Source organism: Plecotus auritus (assembly GCF_963455305.1).
Source record: "Plecotus auritus genome assembly, chromosome: 9".
Taxonomy (NCBI): domain Eukaryota; kingdom Metazoa; phylum Chordata; class Mammalia; order Chiroptera; family Vespertilionidae; genus Plecotus; species Plecotus auritus.
In genome coordinates this window covers 2,033,353-2,060,874 of record NC_137783.1, presented here as the reverse complement: position 1 = coordinate 2,060,874, position 27,522 = coordinate 2,033,353, and the positions used below count along the sequence as shown (strand labels likewise).

Here is a 27,522-nt window from a genome sequence, read left to right as displayed (position 1 = left end):
GCTTGGGGGTGCGGGGGGGGGAGGTGTGCTGGCCCCGGCACCTTCCCGGAGGGCGGGCGTTCCCTGAGCTTGACTGTGGGGACCAGCCTGATTGGTCGGAGGACAGTGCTTGGTCAGGGAAATGGGGAAGTCCTTGTCATGTCTCGCTTGGGCAGGAAACAGTTGTCCTGAGGAGAAGGGGGAGCCCATGAGCATGTTTTATTAACAGTTCATTCAAGAAAACGGGTGCTAATTTATTCTTCATACACGCCATGCAATTGGTTAGAAAAGTACAAGAATAGTGTGACATTCTTTGGTCAATTGATGGCTTCCTGTATTAGGGACATAGAAATGAAACTCAACCAATTCCCAGGCCCCAGGCCCCAGGCCCCCTCCGTGCTGAAAACCCCGCTCCACAGTGGGCCTCTGAGCGGCGAGGGTCCGAGCCTAATGAGTGACTGCGTGTGACCTGAGCAAGATCCCTGGAGTGCTGTTGAAAGATCCTTCTTTTCCAGCTCAGACGCCCACATGGGCTCCCGTAGCCAGACACAAAGGGAGCCGCGTCGTCCGCACCGAGTTCTGAGCCCTGACCACAGTGCGGGGCTGACCTGCGAGCTGCCACTATGCGGCCCTGGCTGTGGCCGGGGAGACCCAATGGAAAGGTGGGACCAGGTCCCCACGTGGATGTCTCCCTGCCCGCTTCCCGGGGACTCACCCGGAAGCCCTTGTCCTGCTGGGGCCATGGTAAGGCAGACAGACAGACATCCAGGAGAGCGACTGTATCTTAAGTGCTTGCAAATCGCTGGCCTCGTTTGTTAGAGGAAGGCGTAGAAACGGAACCTGCAGTCTTCGCTCCCACACGGCCCATCTGAAGAAATGGCCGTTTTCCACGTGGGAAGTTAGCATGTATTGAGGCCTGCGTCAGGAGAGTCTGTAGGAAGTGATCTATGGCGAGTGCTGAAGAGCTTTTTAAGAAAAGCCAATCGAATGCATTTGTTTTTCCCAATACCTAAGAATTTACCCTAAAAACACCCAGCAGTTAGCATATCCCGGGTCTCAGCCGAGGAGCTTAAAAGAAAGAAATCTGAGAAGCCTGCTGGGTCAGGAGACCGCGAGCCGTGTTTGTGGCTCTTCGTTAACACACAGATGGAGCGGCTGTTGTCATCAGCGAGGATGATGTCATCAGTGACGACAGCAAAAGAGGACGCTGTGGGGTGGCTGACGCTGCGCCCGCCTGCCTCCCGCTCCCGAGCGGGGGCTGGTCGGGAGGAAAGGCTAAATGTAGAAGGGGGTGCTGCCAGTTCTCGTTTTCCTCTGACTCCTCCTCTACCGTGAACATATCAGCCCTTTGTTCCCATCTAATTTTAGTGCATCCCGGCTAAGAAGATGCTGGGCTGAAGCACGCTAAGATGATTTTCAAGCCTGGGACTGGGTGGGGAGGGAGCGGGGGGGAAGCAGTCCGCCTTCCGGGCCTGCTCCCCTTCCGCAGCCCCTGCGCTGCTGGCTTTGGCGATGCAGTAAATGCGGATGCACTGAAGCAGCAATAATGACGTTTTCTTTCCAGGTCCGCACCAAGGAGCCTCGCTGAACGGGAAAGTCATAACGTGGCTTTAATTTAATAAATAAACTGGGCTGCCCTGCAGACAGAGCTGGGTGCAGGTTTGGGAAGAAAGGCCTGGGCTTGGGAGTGAAAACGCCACGTTGCCTTAGCTATAAATAGAACCCCGGCGGTCCACGGTGACCCGGTGAGGTGCGGTTACACTGGGTTTTGAATGAAGGGTGTGTGTGGAGTGTTGAGAAGCAGTCGTAAGCAGGTTCCGCCTGGAAACCGGTGGTTCTGTGAAGAGGGCCAGTTGGGTCAAGTCGTTGATAATATAGTTTGTTCAAGAGAGGACAGAATTCCGGAGGGCTTTGTAGTTGCACGTGCCAGTTGTGGCTGTTTTTTTAAAATCCTCACCCAAGGGTATGTTCTTATTGATTTGAGAGAGCGGAAGGGAGAGAGAGAAGCGTTGATCCGTTGCCTCCCACCTGCATCCCGATCAGGGGTGGAACCCACAGCCTGGTATGTGCCCTGACTGGGAATTGAACCTGAACCCTTTCAGTGGACAGGACGATGCTCCAACACACTGAGCCACTCGGTGGAGGTTGTGGTTATCATTTTAATTAAAAAATAACGAGCCGGGTTAAACTGGGAGGAGAGTGCCACGTTGTGGGCCTCCCTGTGAACGAAGCCTGCCTGTCCCAGAGGCCTGTCCCGTGGGAGCTGCCTCCGCGGGGGCCTCCGCAGGACAAAGGCTGTAAATGGCCGAAAGTGAGAGGTCATTCTGTGAAGACGGGTTGATTAATGATTTAATTTTCAACAAAACAACATCAGGTTATTTTCTGAAGTTGAAATTTATTTTGGTTCTTTTCATTTTATTTATTTATTTTGTTATTATTTTGTTGTTGTTAATCCTCTCCCGAAGATATTTTTCCATTGATTTTTTTTTTTTTTTTTAGGGAGAGTGGAAGAGCGGGAAAGAGAGAGGAACATTGACGTGAGAGAAGCACATCGAATGGCTGCCTCCCGCAGGAGCCCCGCCAGGGCCGGGGAGGAGCCTGCAATCCAGCTGCAGGCCCCTGACCGGAATCCAGCCTGCGACCCTGCAGCCTGTGGCCGACGCTCCGCTCCATCCACTGAGCCCCACCAGCTAGGGAGATTTTTTTAATACTAAAATTGGGAGAAAAAGTGATTGGACCCCAGGCAAGTCACTTTCTTTTTCTGGGTTTCAGTTTTTTCCCTAAAACCGTGTTTTAGTCAGTGATCGTTAACGTTCTCCATCCCTTAGGTTGGGCTGCCACAGACTGGGAGGCTGGAACAATAGAAATCTGTTTTTTAGGTCTAGAGACTGAGAATTCCAAGATCAAGGTCCCCGCAGAGGAGGCTTCGTCCTGCAGCCTCGTTCGTCTCTCGGCTTGTGGGCCACGGCCATCCCCCTGGGGGGCCACAGACCGCTCTGACTCCCGGATGCTTGGGGGCGCGAGTGAGCGCGCTCCAGGAACCTGCTCTTGGGGTCTCTTCCTGAGCCTCGCGTTGGCGCTGGTGCTGTAGCACCTTGTGTTGGTTAGGAAGTGAGGACCAGCCCTGGCCGGTTTGCTCGGTGGATAGAGGTTCGGCCTGTGGACGGTCCCAGGTTCAATCCCGGTCAAGGGCATGTACCTCGGTTGCAGGCTCCTCCCCGGCCGGGCCCTGGTTGGGGTGCGTGCAGGAGACAACCAGTTGACGTGTTTCTCTCACATCGATGTTCCTCTCTGTCTGCCCCTCTCTCTCTCACGCTCCCTAAACACCATTGGAGAAGTATCCTCGGGGGAGGAGGGTTAACACACACCACACAAGCGAGGACCAGAAGTCCCAGCGCCCGGCGGTCAGAGTGCGCGTCCCCGTGTGTGTCCGCAGGCTCCACGGTCCCTGCGGCGAGAGCGTTGCCCTCTGCGTGGTGGTGATTAGCAACGCACGCAGGTCTGGGGGACAGGTCCCCATGGACGCACTCGAATGGAAAGAAGTGCCAGGGCCGAGGTCCCCTTCCTCCTCCGGTCTGGATGCCAAGTCATCGTTTCCAGCGCCATCACACACAGGAACCGAACGCAGGTCCCCGTGGCAGCGCAGGTTCAATGGCAGCGGAGGAGTTGGGTCTGGTCCTTTACCGGCACCGCGAGCAGCGGGCTAAGGCTTTCGCGTTCAGTCCCACCTCGCGTCTAGTTCGCTTTCCGTGGTGAGTCGTGTTTCCTTGCTTTGCTCTGGTTTGAGTGACAGTGCACGCGCAGTGGCACCTGGAAGTCTGATGTGGGGTACCACTTGGAGAGGTTTGTCTGATTTGACCTTAGTTCATACGGAGCTCACAGGACGGTAGGGCAGGTCCGGTGAAGCAGCTGTTCATGCTGGTCTAGGGCACTTCGGATCTGCTCACGGAACCGTTTCATTGTTGGTTAAGGGAATTGCCTCTCAACTCCTGAAGTGCTTCATGTGACTACTGAAGTGCGGCCAGACCAGTGTCCCTTTGCCTAGCTAACCTCAAAGAGCTTGCGTCTCTGAACCATATTTAAAAGCTCTATAGAGATGAGGCCAGGCCCCGGCTGGTGTGGCTCAGTGGATAGAGCGTCGGCCTGCAGACTGAAGGGTCCCGGGTTTGGTTGCAGTCAGGGGCACATGCCCAGGTTGCGGGCTCGATCCCCAATGTGGGGTCGGGGTGTGTGTGTGTGTGTGTGTGTGTGTGTGTGTGTAGGAGGCAGCCAGTCAGTGATTCCCTCTCATCATTGATGATTCTCTCTCTCCCTCTCCCTCTGCCTTCCTCTCTGAAATCAATAAAAATGTTTAGAAAACAGAGAGATGAGGTCAGTACGATAGGGTGTGCGCCCTGAGGACAGAGCACATCCAGGGCACTGCCGGGTGGAGGTAGGGCGGCCACCATCGGTGCCGCATGACCTGCTGCGTCTGGTCTTGTGGTCCTTTCTGTTGCTGCTGTTCCTTGTGAAAGTGAAGACCAGCCGATACCGGTTTGGCTCAGTGGATAGAGCGTCGGCCTGCGGACTGAAAGGTCCCGGGTTCGATTCCGGTCAAGGGCATGTACCTTGGTTGCGGGCACATCCCCAGTGGGAGGTGTGCAGGAGGCAGCTGATCGATGTTTCTCTCTCATCGATGTTTCTAGCTCTCTATCTCTCTCCCTTCCTCTCTGTGAAATATCAATAAAATATATTTAAAAAAAAAAAAAAAGAAAAAAGAAAGTGAAGACCAGCTGCGAGAGGGCTTCTCACTCACAATAATCCCTTCCGGGTTCAGGTCAGTAGAGGGGACGCACCTACCAAATAGGCAAGGCCGGTCCCTCTTACAAAAGGCAGGGTCTGGGGAAACAGAACGTTCGGCTGTGGTTCCTGTGGAGGATGACACTGAGGAGGGTTCGCGCCCCCGGGCGGTGCAATGTGCGGGGCAGGTGTTCGGTGCAGGCCGCTCCCAGGCAGGTCCTGCCCAGTGGAGCCAGAGACTCATTTTTCCTTCTTGGTATTTCAAATCCAAACGATTCAGCCTTCAAATTGGGAATTGAAACTCTGTGACATCATCAACCGCATCTAGTTGAACAGTTTCTTCGCTGCCTAATGAGAGTGAAGTTCGCTCGGTTTCATTTTTATGGGGCTAGGCAGGCTAGCAGTAGCTTAGAGCATCTCACTAGGGATGAGGTAAAAATAGATTTTGCTGGAGGCAGTGACTTATATGGCAGATAGTTGACAGAAGAGAAAAATAAAGTTAAAGTTTGGGCTTGTGTCTCAAATACTAAATGTGAATTCTACTAAGGAATATATATATATTTTAAAGATGTTTTTATGGATTTTTAGTGAGAAAGGAAGAGAGAGAGAGAAACATCAATGTCAGAACGAACCATGGACCGGCTGCCTCCTGCATGCTCCCCACCGGGGATCGAGCCTGCACCCCGGCATGTGCCCTGACTGGGAATGGAACTGGCAACCTTTCCATGCATGGGGTAATGCCCAACCAACTGAGCCACACCGGCCAGGACTGGAGAGTATTTTAAAAAAACAATTGGCCCATCCGGCTTGGCTCAGTGGTTGAGCATCGACCTATGAACCATGAGGTCACAGTTAGATTCCTGGTCGGGGTACGTGCCCGGGTTGTGGGCTCAATGCCAGTGCGATGATTCTTTCTCATCACTGATGTCTCTCTCTCTCTCTCTCTCTCTCTCTCTCTCTCTCTCTCTCTCCCCTTCCCCTTTCCTTCCTGAAATAAATAAAAATATATTTTAAAAAATTGTGATTGTTTTCATTTGAAGATAACATTTAGTCTGGGTGTGCTGTTGAAATAGTTCCAGGTTAAATTCAGTGTATAGCAGTGTTTTTAGTTACGATTTTGGTGGCGTGACCGTGTTGTGTGATACTAATTAGTCTCCATCAGCTAAGACCCTGAGCAGATTAGGGAAAGGCCAGTAACTAATTATCCCTCTGAACCTCGGCATTAAAATAGTAAAATAGCCTTAGCTGGCGGGGCTCAGTGGGTAGAGCCTGAGCCTGTGGACTGAAAGGTCCCGGGTTTGATTCCGGTCAGGGCACAGGCCCGGGTTGTGGGCTCAATCCCCAGTGTGGGGCATGCAGGAGGCAGCCAATCCATGGTTCTCTCTCATCATGGATGTTTCTCTCTCTCCCTCTCCCTGCCTCTCTGACATCAATAAAAATATATTTTTTACACAAAGTAAAATAGTTTGGTACGTTTTACATATACCAGGAGCTTTGAATGTAGGGAGTGAGCAGCCTTCACTGTATCTGTTTGTGCTTCTTTGTCATGCCTGAGCTTTCCGGTGTCCGTGTGCTCATGGCGTGTTGTCCTGCAGCACCTGACCGGGAGCTATGCTAACTCCGCGGCCAGACCCAGCCGCGTGCTGCCCCGGGGACGCGGCGTCAGCTGTGCTCGCCCTTCGCGGCGCACTCCCCAGCGCTCGTCCTCCGGGAGCCGCAGGCGCGACCTCCGCTGTGCTTTCAGCGCCTGCCAACTTGGAACCGGGGTTTGTGCTCGGGACGTGGCTCACAGCCCCACTCCGTGGCACACAATGCCGGCCCAGCTGGCATCGCCCTGCCTCAGTGGCGCTAGACTGTGTGACAGCGCCGCGCAGATTCACACGCGCTGATTCAGCAGCGGCCGCTCAGGCTGCTCTCGACTCCCGTTCTGTGTCAGAGGGTTAGAGGGGCATCCTTAAACTTACTGCTGAGGATTTTCGTTAAATTCAGTGAAAATCAATGTGTTTTATTTGGTTCTTGAATCAAAAAGTAACTTTGTCTTCAAGAACAGAAGTGCCTTTTATGAAATGTGTGTGTCTACATATGGGATATGTGTTTACATACACACAGGCGCACGCAGACACACACACGCATATGAGGCCGCAGCCAGGGCTGTAACTCCGCATCAGCCGGGAGGTTTCAGGGCACAAGATGAAGGCAGAACGGAAAGCGCAAGGCTCGGCGCGCCACGCAGGCTATGTCGGCCGGGCGGTGAGTTGTACCTGGAGCAGAGGTGTGGGAGCAATGAAAGAACTTTTTGTTTTGTTTTTTGTTCCTCCTCACCCGAGGATATTTTCCCACCGATTTTTAGAGAGAGTGGAAGAGAGGGAAAGACTGAGAGAAACATTGATGTGAGAGAAACACATCAATTCGTTACCTCCTGCACACGCCGACCTGGGCCTGGGCTGGGGAGGAGCCTGCAACCGAGGTACGTGCCCTTGACCAGAACTGAATCCGGGACCCTTTGGTCCGCAGGCTGATGCTCTACCCACTGTGCCAAACTGGCTAGGGCAAGGGCAGAACTTATTTTTTTGAATGAATCCACATGAGAAAATTGCCACCATAGTAAGTACAGGTTTTTGATTTCCGTCTGTAATCAGGATTTTCCATTTTTTCCAGAGAAGCCTCTTTTGCTCTCTGGTTTCAGTAGCCAGGCTCCCTGGAAGTGCCTCCGGTGAACTTGGGGGTGTCTGCCTTCTCGTGCTCTGTTCTAAGAAATGTTCAGACTCTGCTTCCAAAAAGATCTTTTCAGATGCAGAAAGGACGTGTGAAATGGGAATGACTGACCTTTAATACAACGGTTGGGACAAAGGCGCGGTGGCTCTGGAGGCTGAATGAAGGAGTTAACACACATCTGGCGGCGGCTGCGGGGCCCAGTGCACAGCGCACCGTGTTTGATGTCTGTGTCCCTGACTGTTAGTCTAGAAAGAATATGTTGTTCTCAGAAGCAAACTACTGCCTGTTTTTAAGTGGGGCGCTCTTTGAAAACTATGGGTGCAGATAGATTTGATGGGGAAAACTGAACGATGACTGGTCCTTACCCAAACTTCAGAGCTTAGTTTGGGGTGATCATGTGTCTTATTTAAAGGCACAAGAATAAACACCCACCCGCTCCCAAGGACACTCCTTCGTGCATGGCACAGCCCGACCTTCACCCTCCTCTGCAAGAAGTGCTTGCTTAGGTGCATACTTTATTAGCTTGTTGATACAAGTCATAGCTGATCACACCCTTTCTTAATAAAATACACCCTGTTTGTCTCTCGTTGCTTAAGAGCTTGGAACTTGGGGTGGGGGAGCTCTTCATAGGGAATGACGCTAACCCCCAGCGGGGAGCGGCGGGGAGCCCACCGCGCACACAGCCTCCCGCCACGGGCAGCTCTGCTCGGGGGCCAGGAGAGCCAGGACGCTGGTTCCATCCCTGGGTTTCATCTTGGTCTCGGACTGAGACTGCATATAATCTCCACATTTTCTCTCTCCCAGGATATTCCGTGGTTTAACCCGATCAGTGGGGTCAGTTACAATGGAAACGCTACAGGTGATCGTTTTTGGTTGCTGCTGACGGATTTATTCCTAAATTGGCCCATGAATGTGTGTTGAGGTGTCTGTGCTATCCATCTGGTTTTGGCCTTTCAGGATTGAACAAAGGTAGACAGCTTCCCCCAGTTGCCGCTGACATTGTCTTAAACCCAGAGTCCCACTGAGTTTATATTTATTCTTCTGGATTGAGCAAAACTCTAATATACAACCTTTTGGGTAGAGTTTTTATAATTAAGAACTATGTAATATAGCTCTTAAAAAGTGGGGGTGTTTTAATACCTCTAGGACTTGTTACAGAGTGTGGGTGGAGCCTTACAGCATGGAAGGTTAAGTGACACAGGCCTTGACGTCTGTATCTTTAGCCTTCGGAGAGTCTAATCAGGCGTCCTCAAACTACGGCCCATGGGCCACATGCGGCCCGCCGAGGACATTGATCCGGCCCGCCGAGGACATGTATCCGGCCCGCCGGGTGCCGCTGCCTGTCCTGCTTCGCAGCCGACTCGTCCCGGGCCCGCAGTGCGCATAGGAATTTGTTCATAGTTTTTTTTTAAACTATAGTCTGGCCCTCCAACGGTCTGAGGGACAGTGGACTGGCCCCTGTTTAAAAAGTTGGAGGACCCCTGGAATGAGAAGTAGCTGTGCACGGGTTGGTAGCACAGCCGCTTAGCCACGTGTTGTAGTTTGTACATTCTCAGTAAATGAGGTCTCTGCCAGAGATCAGGCTGCTGTAGATTGGAAAGGGCCCGCCATGACCACCGTCCTGGAGTTCTGCGGGACGAGTCACCCTGACGGCAGCGAGAGGAAGGGCTGCCGTGGTGGCTTCCCGGCTCTCGACCCTGCGCTTTGTTTGTTAAGTTGACCTGATGAACTGGTAATTGCGGGAATAAACTGAATGCTTGCCAGCAGGAGTCACTCTAGGCCTCCTAATAAAAAGTAAATTAAACTATATCCTTAAAGCCCTCCAAGGCGAGGTGACGCTGAGGAGATGGCGCTAGGGAAATGTAGCGGCATTCCCAAATTATCCCGGGCCTTTCTTTGTCCAACCTGGGAAGACTTGGTTCTCGCTCCTCAGAATTGACCCTCGCTAGTTTTTTAAAGTGCTGTTTATGGACAAGGACAGCAGTACCTGAGTATTCTGCCTATTAGCTCATTTTGGCTTTCATAGGGTTATGTCCCACATCATCTACAAACCCCTCTGCTTTGCTGGCCACGTTCCTCTTGGAGCAGAAATGACTGGAGCGAGCTGTATGTAGTTAGTGTGAAAGGAGATGTTAGCTCATGGTTTTCTGAGAAAGAATGGGCCCAGTGTGATGAGAAACTGAAATATTTCAGCAATAGCCATGAAATATAATAGTTTCCCAAGTGCACACAAGCTCAAAAAGTTAATTGTTCATTTATGTTTGATACTGGGATTGAAACGTTGGATTAAAACCAATTAAATGTTCCTAGAAGCAACAGAAAAAGTTTCCTGATTTATGAATAGAACCATTCAAATGGCTCAGACACAATCCATGTCAAGTAATGAGGTGTTTTGTTTTTTTGGCAAAGGAGAACACAAAACAGGCATAGGGAGTTCTTTAAAAAAAAAAAACTCTTTAAAAATCTCCTTTTGGATACAAGGTCAATAAAATAACATACACTAATAGGCAGGAGTGATGGGAAAGCTCGGCTCTTCCCCGGGAGGACAGTCCCCTCCCCCAGGTGAGCCGCACAATGAAAACACCCGCGTCTTCTATCAGGGCTGCATTCCTGAACTTAAGTCAACATCCTAAGTTACAGAACTAAACACGCGCCTCTGCCTAGCAACGCGAACCCTTCCTCCACCAGTTGCATGTACGTGGGGCATGGCTTCTGAAGTACACATTCCTTTATTTCCATCCACGCCCGGAGTTCTTTTCCCAAAGTGTGACAACACTCACACGACCCCCTCCCCTGCCCCCCAGCGGCCACTGAAAAGATCGTTTCTTTAAAACCTCAAAACCCCCACAACCCGGAAGCTGGACGTCTGAAGTGCACGCGGCGGCTCGGGGTTCAGTCCCGCCTCGTGCAGGGGGCAGGGGAGACTCCTGCGGGGTGCCACTTCCCGCGGCCCGGGCCCGGCAGGCGCGGGCTCGGGGGCGGCGCGCGGCTCGGCTCGCAGGACGCCCTCTAGCCCCGCTGGCGGCGCGCCGCGACCCCCCCACTCCCCGCCCACCGGCGGCTGCGCGCACTGCACCCCCGCCGCACGCCGTCGGCTCCTGCACGCCACCCGCCCGCCGAGCGCCCGGCCAGCAGCGCCCGCACCGCGCGGGTCCCAGCCACTCGCAGCGGCGATCGGGCGCCCCGCGGAGGCGGCGGCGCGGCCGGGCGGGTTAAAGGGACGAGTGGCACACAGTTCAGGAAGTGACAAGTCGATTTCCTCCCCGGGAGCCGCTCGGTATAAAGCGCTCGGCGCCGGCGGGAGAGCGTGCGCGCGGCAGACGTGCGGCGGCAGCCCGACGACTCGGCGAGTGCCGGCGGCGACCGCGCAGGGTCCGCGCCCGGCCGCGCACAGTAAGCGACCCCGGGCCGGGCGGTGGCGGTGGCGGCCGAGGGGTCGGTCCCGAGCGGAGGTTCCTGCCGAGAGCGCCCCGGCTGCCGGCTGGGGGGAGTCCTCGCGGGTGCAGGGCTTGCCTTTCTGATTTTTTTTTTTATGTTGCTGGTTTCCTTTTGCTCCGCCTTGTTCCGTGTGGGGCTGGGTGGTTTCTCGGGGTGCTGAGCCGCTCCCGGGTGCAGGCATGAGACTTGTCAGAGCGCCGCCGGGGAACGAGCCAGCCCGGCCCCTGCGGAGAAGTCTGCGTTCCCCGGGGCGGGCGCGGGAACGGCTGCGCCCGGGGGGGGGGGGGGTGTCCCCTTCTCCGCGTCTCAACTTGAGCCCTGGTCGCGGCAGCGGCAGCGGCGCCGAGCCCCAGGACCCGGCGGCCCCGCTCGCCCCGAACTTCCCGCATCGGTTGCAGACAACTCTTTTGTTCGCGGAAGTTTTCGTCTGCCACCCCCGGGATGCGGGCGCGCGGCGGCGGGCTCCACAGCTGCGGGACCGACCGGGGCGGTCACGTTGCGGGTGAGGAGGTGTTCAGTCCCGGGCGGGGGGCCGCGGATGGGGCTTGCGGAGCGCGGGGCGCCGGCATGGCTCTTGCACATGGCGAGAAGGGCCTCCGGCACGGGCGCACTGGTCGGGTCACATTTTTGCCAGTCCTTGATTTGCACACCCGTGGGAGTCCACCTCCCCTCTCGGGGTTCCACTTGGTGGGGGCGGGGCGGTGGAGGCAAGGACACCCAGAGTCCGGGAGGGCCCTCGCTTGGCGTTGCCCCAAGTGGCTTCTCTGGCGCCCCCCAGCTCACCACCCCCGCCTGCAGACTTGGGGAACAATGCTCGTGGCGCGGGGACAGAGCAGCAGATCCCGGTGACTCGCGCGAGCCGCCTTGCTCGAGTCCTTGGCCCCCGGACGCCCCCCGAAGCCGGGCTGCCCCCCTCTGAGCGCCGGGTTCATTAACACGTACTAGACTGGGAACGATGGGGAACAAAGAAAGCTCTTTGCAGCATTTGATGAATGGGATTCTGCCTCCTATAGGCCACACTCCCGAGTCTTCCATACGTTGTAGTCTCCGGTGGCGGTGCTGGGCCAGTGGCCCGGGATGCGTTCCCAGCCGGGACCCTGGGCAGGGCATCGTGCCGCCGCTGCCACCCCGCTCGCCTTGCCGCAGCGGGTGCAGGCAGAGCTGGGCCGACAGGGGTTCAACAGGAACAAATGTGTGTGCCACTGGATGGTGGAGACCAGGGCTGCTTCCTATTGACTGCTGCAGGAGCTGGGATGGCATTGTTTATTGGCCTGGGAAGCCAGGCCCACGTCTTGTGCTGCTCACCCCACATTCGCAGACTTGCAAGCCGCATGCTGGCATCTGTGCTCCCAGCAGTCCCGCGGCTGGGAGGGATCCCCCCTCGCTCCAGATTCCGGACCCCCGAGTCAGAGCTGCCCCCCGGTTTGAGGACTTGGGAAGGGATAGAGTTAGCAGACCGGCTGACAGTCCCTGTTCCTGACTTAGCCCGGTTTTGGTTTCACTTTAATGTGCCCATTTAGCTGTAACTTGGCTCAGTCAGTTACAGTTTTGATACTGAATGGCAGATCTGTAGGGAGCCCTCTTAGCGGTGGACAACTAGCTAAACAAAACAGCTGCTTGTCCCAGCTGATAGACCTGGGTTAGCGGGAGAAGGTTCGGGTCTTCAGTTCAGGGTTCAAAGCCCTTGACCCTGTATCCGCACCGGGCTGGCGTCTGGATGCAGCCAGGCATCGTGCAGGCCTCGAGGGTGCGGACCCAGCTGCCAGGGCACTCCCTGTTCCCGTCTGCAAAATGGGGAGGCTTGGGGGGCCCACCTGCGCTTTTCTCCCAAATGCCCCACCAAAGAGCAAGATGGTTTGAAGACTGGTCCACATACTGTTGCCCAGGCCTTCCTGTGTCCCCTGAGGAGGTGATCCCGGTGAGCAGTCATTTTAACGGCGAAGACCAGCGCACAAGATAGGTGAGCCGTGCTCTGGCTGCAGAGGCGGGCTGCCCGACCCGAGGCGGCGTGCCGCATCCCGGTGATCTGATAGGGAACGGTTTTGCTTATTTCTCCCTCCGGTTTCCAGCTTAGGGCTACGTCGTGTGTATGGAGCATTTCGGAACCGCGTGAAGTTCTTTTGGGAAGAGCGTGAAGATCCGTAGTGTCCCTGTGGCTACACTAACTTGGCCTTTTGTGGGAAGCCCTGTTGTTATTTCTTAGGCTATTTCTGTCCACACCGTTCAGACTTCCCCTGTTGTGTCCTGTGCTGTCCCCCGGCCCCTCCATCTCTCCAGTTCTGTAGGAGCTGAGTGGGCTGCGTGTCCTTTAAGTGGGTCCAGGGAGCAGGCGCCTGATGGAAGCCCCGAAAAGGCCAGCTCCCCGTCCCTGCAGGAGGCCGGAGGGAGAGGCGGGAGCCTGTGTCAAACCTGGGAGCGGGCAGCAGAGGCCGCCTCGGAGCAAGTGGGCGCACCTTTGCCTGGCTCTTCAAAAAGGCAGGCCCTTCTCCCCCGCTGCTCCCCCGCTGCTCCCCGTGCAGTGGGCCCTGGAGGCCACTGTGAGGTGGTTCCCTTCATGCCTCCTCCCCGCCGTGGGACTTCGCTGAATTTCCTACTGGATGGAGAAAACCTGTTGTTCTTGCCCTTAAAAAAAAAAAAAAAAGACTGAAATAAGCAAACGCTCAGCCCAGCACAAACCCCATGGTTACCACCGCCACACACACCTCTCTGATGTGCAATAAAAAGAAACGGGCAGGCACGGTTTGTTGTGTAATCTGCTGATAATACAAGTTTCGGTCTTAGATGGAAACCAGATGTGGAGGGCTCCCTTCAATTGATCCAGCCGGGGTGTGGAGACGGGGAGATGGACGCTTTCATAGATCAGCCCTTGCCAACCCCGAAGGCGACTTTTTTTTTTTTTTTTTCCCCACTCGAGGGGAGAACCTCCAAGTCGGGGCTTTTTCGAGGATTTTGCCTCTTGGCCTCTCCCCTTGCTGCAGCTGTCCTTTTTGTCAGCGTCTCCTCTCGTGAAAGAACCGGTTTGTTGCCAACACGAAGCACATGGCCGGGGCTGGCGGGCTGCGCGCAGTTGCACCCGGCTGGGCGCCGCTCTCTCTCCGTCCAGCTGCCGGCCTGCCCTCCGCCCTCCACCGCAGAGCCGGCCCGAGGGCGAGGGCTTGGGTGCCGGGAGGAATGCCGATGGCTCGCCCCCGGCTCCTCTCCCAGCCCTCCCGACGGTCCCTGGAGAGCGGCTGTTCAAACTTGGCCCAGTGAGTCCCCTGCAGACCGTCGGCTCTCCCCGGCCGGCCGGCTCCTTCTGTGTGTGCTTCCTGCCGACGCTACGAGGGTTCTCGGTTCTCGCTGCCCGCGGAGCCACCTTTTTGTGGCCAAGGTCAGGGGCCGCACTGTAATAGCTGACTCCATTAACTGCGGGCCCCTCGCGGGCTGGGATGTGAACTTTGGAAACAAACCCAGAGGCTTAGATACGCTGATGTGCCCGGAGCCTCCAGGAGGAAAGGCTTGTTTTAGCGCAGTTTACATTAACATGATTAATGGCCGCGCCACTGAAAAGTCTATATTCAAAAGCAATTTACCGGCCCCTAGGGTTCTTCTTAACGGGGGGAGTCATTTTCTTTGCCAAACAACTTCGCGTGAAGGTAACTTCTTCTTTGATGTTTAATTCAAACCTCCTGCGCGCACGGCTTTGGATCGAGGTGGGGGCTCCGAAAATTGCGGGTTGTGGTTTCCGTGCTGCCTGCCTTGACCTTCCCGAACTCGGGTCAGAGGGCAGCGGGTCAGAGGGCAGCGGATTCTTGTCTCTAGAAAGTCGTAGCAGAGCTAGCGCCTGCAGGTCCAGGTCGGTCGACGGGAGGAAACCTTCCAGGGGAAAGTTGGCTGGGGGGGGGGGGTCTTGGAGGAGGGGACGCAGGGAGGCTGGGCCCGGGGCAAGGTTTTCCCTGCAGCAACTGGAGACACTTGAGCGTTTTCAAAAAACAGAGGCTTCTTTGCAGCCGCCGGCCTCTTTCTCCTCTTCCCTTTTTGTTCAGCGTGGGGTTGATTGAGAGGGAACCGCTGACGGGTGGGTCTGAAAGCAGCCCTCGGGAGCCCGAGAAAATGAAAACACAGAGCAAGGGCCCGGAGGATTTTGCATTTCAAAGGGTCCACCTTGTCGAATTTCACATCACGTCGGGTTACGGAGCAGTGTGACAGGCACCCCTCCCCTCCCGCTGTGGGGGCTGCGCGAGCGGGGGCTGCCTCTGGGGGGGGGGATGGGGGCAGCTTGGCCGGCCTGCAGGGAAGTCTCGGAAACAGTGCCCCTCGGGCCTGCACTGTCCCTGGAGGGACCTTGTCCACTGGACCACTCCTAGGAGGTCAACTCCATCATGTTGGTAAACGGCCCGTTTGATTCCAAAATGGGGGGCGGGCCGGCTCCTGCTGCTCTGGCTCTTCTCCCCTCCTCCCCTGCCCCGGGGTGATGTGGTTCTTAAGTTCCCGAGATTCAGGGCCGGGGAAAGCTGGGTGCCAGCGGGCGCAGATTGTTCAGAGAACAGCAGCAGGGCCCCCTGGGCGTTGAGGGCCCCCCCTGGGCCAGGGGCATGGCATGCACTCTAATGATCACAGCCATCCTGCCGTGACAGCCGGGGAAACCGAGGCTCAGAGAGGCACAGTAACTGGCCCCAGGCCGGGAAGCTGGCAGCGCTGTCCTGTCCACCTGGCTCTGCACACACCATGCCCTCAGCCGGGGTGCCCATCAGACAGAGGCCCGGGTTCTGCTTTGTCTCAGGGCCTAAGTTTTGTTTAGTCTTGTTAGCACCGCGGGGAAACGTGGACATTGTAGCCGCCGCTCTCCCTTACCCGCTCCTGTAGCCTTTTTTTTTTTTTTTTTTTTTTAAGAGGAGCGATCGGATTCTGTGTCGACCACAGGACGAGAGGCAGTGCCTCCACTGGGGAGACCGAGATGTTTTGCTTCGTCCTTACAAAAGACAGATTCACACGAAAATGTAATTATTCCCAGTGACCTCTGGGGGGGCGGGGAGTACGTCTGGCAGCCCACGAGAAGCAGCCCCGTGTATTCAGATTCCACCTTCCATTCAGAGAGACTGCGAGGAGGCTCTCCAGCCTTAGTTGGGGTTTTTCATGTGTAACTCAGGTGTCTCAGAGTGCACCGTTTTGTGGTGCTTGCCCCCCCAGGTCTGCACAAAGCCCCCTTTTGTTGACGGGCCTGGAGCAGTCAGGTAATTAAGCCTAGCTGCCTCCTCCGGCCGTGAGAACGGGCCACCGTGCCAGGCTGGTCAGGTGCCCTGCGTGCTGTCGCGCACAGATGGCTCTTTGCAGGGTGATCCTGGTTGGTGTGTGGGGGTGGGCACGGGATACCCGTCTCCTGCAAAGCCTGCCGGGCGGGCAGGGCTGGGCCCCTGTGACAGGGCTGGGTTTTTAGAATCTAGAGCAGTGGCTCTCAGCGCCGCCTGCACATTGGGTCCCCAGAGAGGTTTAAACAAACACTTGTGCCGGGGCGGCACCCAGAACCAGTTACATCAGAACCTTAAGAGGAGGGCAGGACTCAGCGTTGGTGTCTTAAATATATTGTTGTTGATTCAGAGAGGAAGGGGGGGGGGGAGAGAGAGAGAGAGAGAGAGAGAGAGAGAGAGAGAGAGAGAGAGAGAGAAACATCAGTGATGAGAGAGAATCATGGATCAGCTGTCTCCTGCACGCCCACACTGGGGATCGAGCCTGCAACCCGGGCCTGTGCCCTTGACCGGGAATTGAACCGTGACCTCCTGGTTCATAGGTCGACGCTCAACCACTGAGCCACGCCGGCCGGGTTAGTGTTGGTGTTTTTAAAGCTTTAGGGTTGATTCCTCTGTGCATCCGAGACGTAGGAGTGAGGGCTGGGGTGGGCCCCACACACCTCGCTTCCCTTAGCGGGGACCAGGACCGTCCTGTTCAGGAGTGGCATAACCCTCTGGAACTTTCCACCGCTGTGTCTCAGTGCAGGTGGGAGGATGGGAAAGGTGCCCGCCCCTGGTGAAGTGCCCGCTGTAGACATGGCCCCGGAGTCCCTGTTTCTGGCGGGCCAGGCCTCGCTCAGCCCCCCGCACCCCCCCAAGCACCTTTCCGGAGCGGAGGGGTGGGTTTTATGCGGCGGGCGGTCTCTGCGCCGTTCTCTGCAGGCCCTGCGCCCCCTCCCTCCCGCTGGTCGGTTCGCTTCTCTGCCTCCCGGAGGTTTGGCCCCTGGCGTCCCTCCGGCTCTTGGGAGGGAAGACACCGTCGGTCTGGCTCAGGGCGCGTGTTGGTGAGTCTCAGGGAGCAGTTGGTCCTTCCCACCTCGCCTGGCGGGGACGGCCACGCATCGGCCCCCTGGTGGGACCTGGCTGCCCGGAGCCTGGCCTCCTCGAGGTGCGTGCAGGACGCGCAGGGCGGTGGCGAGCCAGCTCTCCCGTCCACAACCTTCCGGAGGAGAAAGCCGGCCCCCAGGAGGCGCGGGGATGTCCCGAGGTCCCCTCGCCAGTGCACAGGGGTCAGAGCTGCGCCTCTCGGGCCCCTGCCCAGCGCCCTTCTGTCCTGTGAGACTTGGAGGCCCGCTCTGGCCCAGAGGCTGCGGCTGTAGTGCAGACGGGGGCCCGGCCACAGCGCGGAGGTCCCCGGCCTGGCCTACCGGCCGTCGCGGTCACGTTGACAGTCCAGCCCATTTTCGCTCAGCAGGTCCCTCAGGTCGCTGACAGCGCCGCTCGGCCAGCACCCAGCGGGGGAACGGGGTCCGATGGGCCCTGCTGGGTGGGGCCTGGCGTGATGGGAAGGGTTTGGTCGCTTTGGCCAAGGTCTCCAGCTGCTCCTGCGCGCGTGGTGGTGGGTGGGCGAGGCTCTCTCTCCCCCATGGCCCGGGATGGGGCCCAATGAGGTGGGAGAGGGGGTCCGTATTTTCTCCCGCCCGCCATCCCTGCATTCACTGAGCGGGCACAGACCGGGCACCTTCCGAGTGTCCCTCGTGGTGCTGGGCACCTCGCTTCACCAGCTCCTTGAGGGCTCCCCACAGTCTCTGCCACGGGACCAGCTCTGCCTGTTGCTGTAAACACACCGCTCAGAACTGCCGCCGGCCGAGAGGGATGGTGGATGGTGGCTCGTCCTGGTGTGGCCCGTCCTGGTTCTTCCTTCCACGCTTCCTCTTCGCCAGCGCCTGCCCGTGCACAGGAGGCTCCGTCCCCGGGGGAGCGGGTCCAGGGCGGTGCCCAGCGGTGACTGACGGCACCACGCGGCTGCCTCCAGGAGGGCCTGGGTGGCGGGGCTGCGGTGGGCTGCCAGCTCCGGAGGGTAGGGCCCGGCCTCTCTCTGCCTGGCAGTCGGCAGTGCCCTGGGGGGGGGGAGTGGCCCCCAGCTTCCCGGGCTGCCGCCCTGCCCCCGGGAGGCCACCTCCTTCTCGGCTGCCCGCTGGACAAGGCCTGGCCGGGAGAGGCCCGGCCGCCTGGAATTCCCCTGCCGCTGGCATTCGCCTTGGCCAGGGGCCTGGGAGCCGAGGGAGGTTCCCTTGCTGGCCGCTGCCTCTGCCCGCTCCCTGCTCTGGGTGAGGAGAGGGCCGGGGCGGGCTCTGCGGCCCTGAGGCTGCAGCAGGGGTGGGGTTGCGGAGGGGCCCTCTGTGGCCAGGGCCGGGCTGGGGAGCCCCCTCCTGTGATGCCCCTCTGGCGGTCAGGTGGCATCCCTGCTGAACGGGGGTGGGCACGCTGCTGCCCGCTTGCTGGCCCTCGTGTGCTGGGCGAACCTCCCGGCCTCGGGCTCTCCTCCTGCCGGCCCCGCGTCCCGTGCTGGAGGGGGCCGGTCGGGAGCCTGGCTGAGGCCACGAAGGTGCGGTGCCGTGCGGCGGGCTGCGCCGAGACGTGGGCGGTCGTGCCATGAGGCCCAGGGCAAGCTCCGTGCCAACAAGGGAGGGCCGCAGCGGAGCTTGGACAGGGCGCAGGGCAGCTGGGGCAGCCGGCCTCTGTCGTGCAGGGCAAGTGAGCAGAAAGCTCGGGAGTCGGTGCCTGGGTTCAAATCCGTGAGGCAGGGGACCGTCTCCGGCTGGGCTCCCTCAGGTGGCCCGTGGCCGTGGGTGTGGGGCGCGGAGGGAGACGTGGGTGGGGACACTTAGAGTCCATGGACGTCTGTGATCGTCCCGTGCAGCCTGCAGCCAGCCGTGGGGTCAGGAGGCCCCGGGGACAACGGCAAGGACAAGGTGGCTGTGCTCATGGCCCCATGGATGGCAGGATGAGGGACAGAGCCCGAGGGGACTTCAGCTTCAGCTGGGCTTGCCTGGACGGGGAGGGGGAGCCTGTGGTGACCCCGGGTTCTCAGGCGACATGAGTTTTTGGGGAGGAAGGCTTGAAAGTATGTGTGTAATTCGCAATGTGTCTCTTCATAAGAGATAAGACTGGTGAAATCTCTTCTTTATTTTTTACTTTTATTGATTTCAGAGAGAAAGGGAGAGGGAGAGAGAGAGAGAAACATCCATGATGAGAGAGAATCACGGATCGGCTGCCTCCTGCACGCCCCCCACTGGGATGGAGCCCGCAACCCAGGCCTGTGCCCTGACCGGGAATCGAACCGTGACCAACGGGCGCATAGGTCGACGCTCAGCCCCTGAGCCACGCCGGCCGGGCTGGGGCAATCTTTCGCTTTAGGAAATAAAATCTCTCTTTACCAGAAGGGATTTGATTTGGGCCTAAACGTAGAGACTGAAATTCGTGGCGGTGTCAGGAAGCGGCCTCAGGACCTCGGCCCTGCTCCGCCGGCGTCTGGGACGAATCTCTGGGAACCTCAGTGGCTGTGCACCTGTCTGGACTGACGTGGGGGTCCTCTCCTGCCCTTTGGGGTTCTCTTCAGGCTCCTCGCGGTGGTGTCTCCATTTGGTGTTGCCCTTCTTTCAAGTCGGCTGGCACCGTTCGCCCCTGCAGCCAGCACCTCTCGGTGCCGTTATGTGGTCACAGCTGGCACTTGCCCTCCCACCTGCCCTCTCTCACTCCCGGGTGGACCTGCGGCCTCTGGACCCCTCATCACCTTGCGGCGACACTGCCCAGGGCCTAGTCCTTTTGACCTTGACGTGACCTCCTTGGCGGGAGAGCTACTTCCCGACGTGGAATTTTCAAGTGCCACCTATTCGGCCAGAGGGCTGTGGCCTCTGCTCACTGGCAGTCGAAGCTCTTGCTTGAAGCGGGCACTTGGGATTCCCGGGGCCGCCCAGAGGGTCTGGCCCGGGCCGCACGGGAAGGGAGCAGGGCGGTGAGCAAGCTTTGGGCGCCCTGATGGAGCGAGCCCGACGCAGTGGACAGCTCCCTTGCTTTCCCTTTAAGACGGGTGGGGAGCGTCCGGCCCACGGGCTGCAGAAGCCGTGCGAAGTCACCTGGTCTGGCCCTGCCACGGCGTCAGGGTGAGTGAGTTAGAGGTTTGTTTTGTTACTCCTCACCCGAGGATATTCTCCATTGATTTTTAGAGAGAGTGGAAGAGAGAGGCAAAGACAGAGAGAAACATCGGTGTGAGAGAGACACATGGATGGGTTGCCTCCTGCACAAGCTCCCACCAGGGCCAGGGCCGGGGAGGAGCCTGCAACCTTAAGTGCGTGCCCTTGACGGGAATTGAACCCGGGACCCTTCGGTCCGCAGGCCGACGCTCTATCCACTGAGGCACACAGGCCAGGGCTAGGTTGATAACTGTGTATGCTCGAGAAGGAAGTGATAAACATCCATGCCCTTGGCAGGAAAGAGGTTCCCCGCGCGGCTTTGAAAGTAAAACGAGGCCGAAACCGGTGTGGCTCAGTGGATAGAGCGTCGGCCTGCTGACTGAAGGGTCCCGGGTTCGATTCCGGTCAAGGGCATGTACCTTGGTTGCTGGCACATCCCCAGTGGGAGGTGTGCAGGAGGCAGCTGATCGATGTTTCTCTCTCATCAATGTTTCTAGCTCTCTATCCCTTTCCCTTCCTCTCTGTAAAAAATCAATAAAATATATTAAAAAAAAAAAAAAAAGTAAAACGAGTAACCGGATTGGTATGATGGAGGGGCCTTCAGTGCCCGTGGGCTCTGTCGCGGCGTGTTCTCACCGAGCCCTCGGAGGGCGGGGGCGTCGCTGACACAAACACGCGAGAATGTTCCGCCTGGGTCACCTGACGCCTGGCGCCCAGCACGCTGGTGGCCTCCACGCCCTCGGATGCCAGCCCGGATTCCAGCGCGGCCGTGTGGCATGTGACTCAGCCGGCGGAGGAGGGCGAGGGAACAATGAGCCGCGGGTGGGGGAGCGGGGTGTCTTTTGTGCGCCCTGTAGGGGATTGCTCATCAGTGTCTAGTTCGGAGGAGAGAAGTGAGTGAGTTACTGCAGATGGCCTTGATTTTGGCAACACACCTCCCTGTTTGTCTAATTCCCAGGGGGCAGCACGTGCTGGGGAACGCAGCGAGCGCCGTGAAGGGCGCCGGCGAGATCTGCATTCGGGTCTGTGGCTGTCGGCTTTGTTTTTCTTAAAATACCTTTTTATTGATGTCAGAGAGGAAGGGAGAGGGAGAGGGAGAGAAACATCCACGACGAGAGAGTCCTCAGTCGGCTGCCTCCGGCACGCCCCACACTGGGGACCGAGCCCGCAACCGGGGCCTGTGCCCTGACCAGGACTCACACTGTGACCTCCTGGTTCCTAGGTCAATGCTCAACCCCTGAGCCACGCCGTCTGGGCTGCGTTCTTGTTCTTAAGGGTCGCTTACGAAGAGCCAGCCGCTTACAGGACAAGTCGCACCGCGCGCCCGCCGGTCAGGCAGGATGTTGGGGAGGGCTGCCGGCCCCTGGAAAAGCCGGAGGAAGGGCGGCTGGCCGTGGATCCAGGAGACCGAGGCCCTGGGTTCTAGTCCTGCCACTTGACTGCATCCGACTTTGAACCAGGCACCCGGTTTCTCTGCGAACCAGGGCTAAGAAGGAGCAGCGAATAGGCTATTGTGGGTTAGAGAGCCCAGCACGTGCCCGCTTTCCCCGCAGCCACTCTGAATGCCCACTCTGTGTGGCCCCCGCCACAGGCCTCCTCCGTAGCTCTCAGGGCAGCGTGAGGAGTGGGTGCCGTGATCACGCCCTTTTCACCGACGAAGGCACCCCGCTTCGGTCAGATAGAGAAGCCCAACATCCGCCCGCCGGTGGGCAGGGGTCGGCAAACTAGGCCCACAGGCCAAACCCAGCCCTCTGCCTGGTTTTGCAAATAAAGTTTTTTTTGTTTTGTTTTTAAAATATATTTTATTGATTTTTTACAGAGAGGAAGGGAGAGGGATAGAGAGTTAGAAACATCGATGAGAGAGAAACATCGATCAGCTGCCTCCTGCACACCCCCTACTGGGGATGTGCCCGCAACCAAGGTACATGCCCTTGACCGGAATCGAACCCGGGACCCTTCAGTCAGCAGGCCGACGCTCTATCCACTGAGCCAAACCGGATAGGGCTGCAAATAAAGTTTTATTGGCACGCAGCCATGTCCGTTGGTGTGCACAGTGCCTGTGGCTGCCTCATGCTACCATGCGGAGCGGAGCAGTGGTGACAGAGACCATGTGGTCTCAGAGCCTGGCCCTTCCCAGAGAAAACGTGCTCGCGCCTCGGTATGGATCCTCCGTGCGCCCCGTCCACGCTCTCCCACGTGGTAGCCACGAGGCACGCCAACTGTAAGTGGCTTTCAGCTTTATTGAAGTTATCGACAAATAATTGACAAACGCAATGGTTAGATTATTTGAATTAATTAAAACTAAATGGGATTCCCCTGGCCGGCGTGGCTCAGCTGGTTGGAACGTCGCCTCGCACACTGAAAGGTGGTGGGTTCGGTTTCTGGTCAGGGCACATACCGAGGTTGCGCGTTTGATCACCGGCCTGGACACGTGTGGGAGGCAGCCTATCCCTGTTTCTCACATGGATGCTTCTCTCTCTCTCTCTCTCTCTCTCTCTCTCTCTCTCCCTCCCTCTCCCCCCCCCCTCTCTCCCCCTTCCTCCCTCTCACTAAAAGCAATAACTAGAGAAACTAAATGGAATAAAAAATCCAGGCCTTGGCTGGTTTTCTTAGTGGTTAGAGCATCAATCCATGGACTGAAGGGTCTCTGATTCGATTCCCAGTCAAGGGCACGTACCTCAGTTGCGGGCTCGATCCCCTGCCCTGGTCGGGGTGGGGCAGTGTGCTGGAGGCAACCTACCAGCATTCTCACCGCGGCCTGCGGCCTGGCATTTACGAAAACCTCCTCGTCCGCTTTCCCTTGGAGCGTGTTGTGCTGCGGGAAGTCTCGTGTGCCCGGGTTGGTCTGAGAGAAAAGGCAGGAAACCCCCTCTCGCCTCTGTGTCTCGCACACAAGTCGGCAGGGCAGAGTCCTGTGTCCGCGGGAGTCGGGATTGAGGAAGCAGATGTCGGTCCGCGGGGACCCGGCCGCAGCCGCCATCTGTGGGCGCCAGGGACCCCGAGTCCTGCTCCACCCGCTGCCTTTGCTCGCGTTTGTTTTACGCCTTTGGCAGGGAAACGTTTTCCTTCCCAAGGCCACATGGGAGAGCCAGGGGAGCGCTCCTGGCCGAGCCAGCAGACCCCAGCCCCTCTGCTCCCGACCGGGGACGATGCCAGGCAGGGAAGCGAACCTCTCCAAGTACATGCCTTCGAGGGAGCCGGGAGTCCGGACAGTCTGCGCCTCCTGGTCGCGTTCAGGTCTTCGGTGAAGTCCGCGGGAGCCGGGGTGCGTGACTGTGGGGCCTGGGCCCGGCGGCGCCCGCGGCTCTCCAGACCCCGGGGAAAAGGCACTTGGTCCAGGCAGCTCCCTGGGCGTTGCACCGTCAGCCGCCGGGAGACCCGAGGGTGCGCCCGCACGGTCTGGGGGCCAGACGTGACCCTCACACGGGACAGCGTTGGCCCCCGGCGGAGCAGCCGTCCCGTCTGGGGGGCGTGGCCTCTGCGGTCATCCCAGTCCCCACCCAGCGCTCGCCCTGGGTGCCCTGCCTGGCTCGGGAAGGACGTTGAGTCTGAGATCCCGGGGGCACCAAACACTCAGAAGACAGAGTCAGGTTCTCTGGCTCTGCTGGCGCGGGCCGAGCAGTGGGGACAGCAGTTTCACGTGGGAGCGCCCTGCTGTCCCCAGGACCCGCGTGTCCCTTCATTGTTATTGATCTCAGAGAAGAAGGGAGAGCGAGAGAGACAAACATCAGTGATGAGAGAGAATCATCGATCAGTTGTCTCCTACACATGCCCTCCTGGGGACTGAGCCCGCAACCCAGATGTGTGCCCTGACCGAGGATCGAACGGGGAACTCCTGGTTCAGAGGTTGATGCTCAGCCCCTGAGTCATGCCTGCCAGGCCCCTGCCCTGTGCTTGAGTGCCTTCCAAGGACGTTGGGGGACTCCTTAGGACGAGCACTCGGCCATCTTTCTCTAGATCTCAGGTCCTTGCCCGGAGGAAGTCCTGGGGGCAGGGCCTGGGCCTCCCACCCCTTACTGACCTCAAGGCCTTTTACAAGAGACTCAGCCTTGATGGACCCTAGTCTTTTCATCTGCAAAATTGTCCTCCCAATGACCAGGGTTCCAGGTACCAAATCCACTAACACATCAGCCCTCGAGCTTCCGGGAGCACCCGAACCCCCTGGAGAGCTTGTGAAAATGCTGACTGCGGGACCCCGTCCCTAGAGTCCCTGACTCAGCCAGTCTGGGTAGGGGTGGGAGCTGCATTTCTAACAGGTTCCCGGGCGAGGCTGTGCGGGTTTGGGGGCCACCCTTTGAGAACCACTGCACCCAAGAAAGGGCCGGTGCTGAAACAGGTGCCGAGGAAGGGGGCGGGGCGTCCCGTGCAGGTCCCAGCCAGCACCCGGGGTGCCTGCCCTGCCTGGGAGCCTGATCCCCTCTGAGCGGAGGGACACACAACACTTGGCGTCTGATTTTCTGGGACACTGGACCGAGATGCCCAAGGGCGTTTATTTTTCTCGTTTCCATGGACTGAATGCTTGGTCCCTCCCAGATTTGTATGTTGAGACCTTATGTCCAAGGCCATGGTATCAGAGGCGGGGCTTTTGGGAGGTCACTAGGTCATGAGGGTGGAGCCCCCATGAGTGGGGTTAGTGCCCTTATAAAAGGGACCCAGGGAGAGCCCTCACCCTTTTGCCATTGAGGACACAGGAGAGGGTGACCATCAGCAAGGAGAGGTCTCACCTCGACCCTGGACCCCGGCTCCAGGACGGAGAGGGGCCGCCAGTCTATGGTGTTTTGTTCCGGCAGCCGCATCCCGGCCCTTCTTCTGGAAGCTGCTTGTCTGCAGACTCATTCAGGCGGGTCTTTCTCTTATGGCACCAGCCCCTCCTTCCTCATCTGGACCCTTCGCTATCCTCCCCCTGCCCCCTCCCTTCCTCATCTGGACTCTATGTTATCCCCCGCCCCCCTCCCTCATCTGGACCCTACACTACCCCCGCCCCCTCCTTCCTCATCTGGACCCTACACTACCCTTCCCCCCGCCACCTCCCTCCCTCATCTGGACCCTATGCCACCTCTCCCACCCCTCCCTTCCTCATCTGGACCCTACACTACCCTTACCCCCGCCACCTCCCTTCCTCATCTGGACCCTACACTACCCTTCCCCCCCCCCGCCCCCTCCTTCCTCATCTGGACCCTACACTACCCTTCCCCCCCCCCGCCCCCTCCTTCCTCATCTGGACCCTACACTACCCTTCCCCCCCCCCCGCCCCCTCCTTCCTCATCTGGACCCTACACTACCCTTCCCCCCGCCACCTCCCTTCCTCATCTGGACCCTATGTTATCCCCCGCCCCCTCCTTCCTCATCGGGACCCTATGCCACCCCTGCCACCTGCTCCCTTCCTCATTGGGACCCTATGCCACCCCTGCCACCCGCCCTCCCTCATCAGGATCCTATGCCACCCCTGCCACCCCCTCCCTTCCTCATCGGGACCCTATGCCACCCCTGCCACCCCCTCCCTTCCTCATCGGGACCCTAGTGACTGTGAGCGTTAGTGTTGGTTTCCCAGGTGGGTTTGTGTTACTCATTCTCAGCCCCAGTCGGTTGGCGCGAACACCACGGGGAGATGCCGGGCAGCCCCGCCCTAGCCGTGCCATCCTTCCTGCCAGCTCCGTGTCCCCCCCCCCGCCCCCCATGTGTGTGCTCTCAGGTGCTTCCCAAGACTTCCGGGCGCCGGTCCCTCAGGCCGAGGTGCCCTTTGTCTTGGGCGGCCTGAGGTCGGTGTCCCCTTGGAGGGGCACCCAGCGATCCCCAGAATCTGGCTCTATCCATTCTTTCTCTCACCTGGTAGCCGTTGAGCCAGCCTGGGCTTCTGCAGCCACACCCGTAACAAGGAAAGAGACCGTGTTACAGTGGGGGAAACCGAGGCACAGAGCCTGCCGGGAGGCGATGGGCCTGAGCACGTGCAGAGCCAGCGGGGTAGAGGGGCCGTGCCGGGAAGACGGGGCCACCTCGCTTTTCTCCGCGGTCCTCAGTGAACCCGAAACGCCTGCTTGTCTTGTGTCCTTGGCTTCCGATGGACCAGCTGGGGGCATGGCCGTCCCCCGCCTGCGGACTTTGCAGCTGTTTGCAGAGCGCCTCTCCCTCTCCCCTGCCCCCCCTGCCCCTCCCCGCCCCCCCCCCCGCCCCCGCCATGGGCGCTGGGCTGACTTGCGGCCGACACTTGAGTTCTGCGCCTGACTCCTTCCTCCGCGGCCCGGCCGGCGCCTTTGTGTTCTCGTGACCGCGCGGACCCGTGGGAGCGTGTGCTGGGCACATGCCGGGTCACATGTTGGTACTCAGGAGTCCGGGACAATCGTGGGGGGCTGTGTGCCCCCCCCCCCCGCCCCGTCCCGAGAGAGCACACAATCCCTGTATTGTCTGGCGCTCCCGGTGGCCGTCGGTCGGGGCAGGGCTGTGGGTGTCCCGGGAGACAGACGACTGTTGTGGGGTTTCTTAGCTTTACGCTGCCATTTGGGACGGGAAGCTTTGGGTTACCCTGCCAGGGTCCCGGGTCACCAGCCTGTGCCCTCTGGCTCAGCTCCTGGGCATGGTGTTCTCGCCGCAGAGGGAGAGCAGCACGGGTCTGGCGGGGGGACCCTGAGAGCTGGGGAGCGGAGAGAGGCGGGGGCTGGGCACCGAGGCAGGGGGGTGCATCTGTATGGCAGGGCTCCCACCCCGTGGGACCTCACGGCGCCCGGGTGTCACAGTCGAGGCTCCTGCTGGCAGGGAGTGAGATTTGGCCTTGGCTGTTGTCCGGCTTCCTGGGGCCTGGAGCCTGGAGGTCAGGCGTGAGCCGTGGCGGGAGGCCGGCCACTCTGCCCAGCAGGACAGCCGTCCGCTCCCGGCCGCCTCCTCTCAGCGCACACGGCGCCTGCAGATCCACGGTCTCACACTCACTCGGGTTCCTGTTTGCATGTCACACACAGGTGAGGAAACGAGGCCAGGAAGGCAGATGGCCTGGCTGAAGCCCGCCGCCCGTGTGCGGCCGCGCAGACGCCCACTGGTCAGACACAGAGCTCGTGTGGCCCAGCCTCCCATTTGACAGGTGAGGGAACGGAGGCCCCCGGCCCGGCCCGTTCCCCGAGCCCTGTCTTTGCAGGGCCGTGCTGCCCTCCACTGGGGCCTCTCCCGTTAGGTTTTGGGTTTTAATTTTGTTCCACCGTCTAGTTTTTCTCGCTGTGCTG

General features: G+C 58.8%; 2 protein-coding genes across 2 annotated transcripts in view; both read left to right on the top strand.

Moving 5' to 3' along the window:
* EEF1AKMT2 (EEF1A lysine methyltransferase 2) overlaps positions 1 to 27,522 on the top strand; it is a 52,559-nt gene that overhangs the window by 22,069 nt on the left and 2,968 nt on the right. The gene's annotated exons all lie outside the window — the stretch shown is intronic.
* Positions 10,750 to 27,522, top strand: part of FAM53B (family with sequence similarity 53 member B) — a 74,893-nt gene continuing 58,120 nt past the window's right edge. Inside the window, exon 1 of the mRNA XM_080641988.1 lies at positions 10,750 to 10,866. The gene's annotated coding sequence lies outside the window, so the exon portion shown is untranslated. The remainder of the gene's footprint in view (positions 10,867 to 27,522) is intronic.